Source organism: Sardina pilchardus, chromosome 13 (genome assembly GCF_963854185.1).
Source record: "Sardina pilchardus chromosome 13, fSarPil1.1, whole genome shotgun sequence".
NCBI lineage: Eukaryota > Metazoa > Chordata > Actinopteri > Clupeiformes > Clupeidae > Sardina > Sardina pilchardus.
The window spans coordinates 32255637-32258136 of record NC_085006.1 but is presented as its reverse complement, the minus strand read 5'-3'; the positions used below and the strand labels follow the sequence as shown (position 1 = coordinate 32258136).

The 2500-nt window shown below is 46.0% G+C and overlaps 1 protein-coding gene across 2 annotated transcripts in view; it reads right to left on the bottom strand.

Moving 5' to 3' along the window:
- Nucleotides 1–1784: 1784 nt before the first annotated feature.
- The window catches only part of dhrs12la (dehydrogenase/reductase 12-like a), a 12421-nt gene continuing 11705 nt past the window's right edge, over nt 1785–2500 (bottom strand). For both annotated transcript variants that reach the window (XM_062552385.1, XM_062552386.1), the window contains one exon: nt 1785–2500. This exon is cut by the window's right edge and continues 578 nt beyond it. The gene's annotated coding sequence lies outside the window, so the exon portion shown is untranslated.

The following is a 2500-nucleotide window of genomic DNA, read 5'->3' as shown; positions in this document are numbered from 1 at the left end:
GTGTGACCAGCCTGTCGTGTGGAGTACAGCTGGTGTATATGGTCGTGCTGGTGGCCAGCCTGCCAAGCCTGACAGAGATGGTCAAGCTGATGTTCTAGAATGACCAAAATAAGTTGGCATGGCCAGTAAAAATCATCCATGTAGACCAGCAACACCAACTAAAATGACCAGCTTGAGGTGGTACGACAATCAAAACCAGCTGAATTACCATCATGGTTAAACCAGCTTAAGGTTTGTTTTCACAAGAGTTTTGCTGGTCTAGCTGGTCAACCATCATAGGTTGGTCATACAAGCTGGTTAACAAGCTGGTCAACCAGCAAACCACCTTAAGCTGGTCAGGCTGTTTGTATCAGCAGGGATGCTTGTCAGCAGTCGTTTGTGTGTTTTTGTCCAGAGATGGACCAAATGAACTCACACACAGAATTACACACTTCCCACATCTTCCCATAGACCCACCCACACACACACACACACACACACTTTGCAGTCAGATCCTATTAACAAGAGTCACGACTCGGTGGCTGGTGTTCTTCATGTTACCATGGTAATCCCACATGTACGGTGGAGAAGCTGGAAACGGTACTCGAGATTAACGGCTAGATTAGTCAGATCTAAACGGGATGACTGAAGAGGGGACTCGAGATTAACGGCTAGATTAGTCAGATCAAAACTGGATGACTGAGGAGGGGACTCGAGATTAACGGCTAGATTAGTCAAATGTAAACGGGATGACTGAGGAGGGGACTCAAGATTAACGGCTAGATTAGTCAGATCAAAACTGGATGACTGAGGAGGGGACTCGAGATTAACGGCTAGATTAGTCAGATCAAAACTGGATGACTGAGGAGGGGACTCGAGATTAACGGCTAGATTAGTCAGATCAAAACTGGATGACTGAGGAGGGGACTCGAGATTAACGGCTAGATTAGTCAGATCAAAACTGGATGACTGAGGAGGGGACTCGAGATTAACGGCTAGATTAGTCAGATCAAAACTGGATGACTGAGGAGGGGACTCGAGATTAACGGCTAGATTAGTCAGATCTAAACTGGATGACTGAGGAGGAAACTCGAGATTAACGGCTAGATTAGTCAGATCTAAACTGGATGACTGAGGAGGGGACTCGAGATTAACGGCTAGATTAGTCGGATCTAAACTGGATGACTGAGGAGGGGACTCAAGATTAACGGCTAGATTAGTCAGATCTAAACGGGATGACTGAGGAGGGGACTCGAGATTAGCGGCTAGATTAGTCGGATCTAAACTGGATGACTGAGGAGGGGACTCGAGATTATCGGCTAGATTAGTCAGATGTAAACTGGATGACTGAGGAGGGAACTCGAGATTAACGGCTAGATTAGTCAGATCTAAACTGGATGACTGAGGAGGGGACTCGAGATTAACGGCTAGATTAGTCGGATCTAAACTGGAGGAGGGAACTCGAGATTAACGGCTAGATCTAAACCGGGCAAATAAAACAGCTCCTCTGACCATCAACCAGACAACTATGATCAACCTGCTTCTGAATCTGAAATATTGTATTTATTGAGTAGATCCCAATAAATGATCAATAAGGATCACCTTTCATGTAGTGCATGTGTGCAGATCCCAATAAATGATCAGTATGGATCACCTTTAGTGTGTGTTTTATATCAAGACAGAATGCTCCAGGACCTAAACCTGCGGGATGAATGACATAAATCTGCTAAATGAACAGTGAGCACACACACACACACACACACACACACACACACTCACACACACAGTCTGACTCCACATAGCTGTTCCGACCCCATGTGCCTTTATTAGAGAAGAATCAGTGGCTGAGAATAGGAGCCAAGCCACACACACCAACGAATGAACCAACAGAATGAGTCACACACACGCGCGGCAGAATGAACCAACAGAATGAGTTACACACACGCGCGGCAGAATGAACCAACAGAATGAGTTACACACACGCACGGCAGAATGAACCAATAAACTGAGACACACACACAGCAGAATGAACCAACAAACGTATACACACAGCAGAGTGAACTGAGTTACACACGCACACACACAAAACAGAAAACGTAAAGCAGGTCCTCTGCTGCATCCTGTGGGTGTGTGTGTGGCTCTCCAGTGCAGCATGTTAGTGTGTCATGAATCTCCATTATGAACCATTACATCTAATCCCTCCCCTCCCCACGCCCAGGTTTATGATGTCACCTGAATAATCCACCAATCAGAGCCCAGCTGTAACAGGAAGTGATGTTTGACAGGGAACACTTGAGATGGCTTGCAAATGGAATGATTGACAGCTGGAGTGACTTTGGGTCACATGGGTTCCCACCCAATGGACCTCATTTAGTTCAGTCACTGATACAGAAAGACGATTGGCTTAGAAGCGTCACATGATGAATCTGAACCAATGGATGTACAGTACAGTAAGTCACATCCTGTTGAGGAAGAAGGGCTGCGCTGTGTGGATTAAACGCCACTGTCACTCATTCCCTCT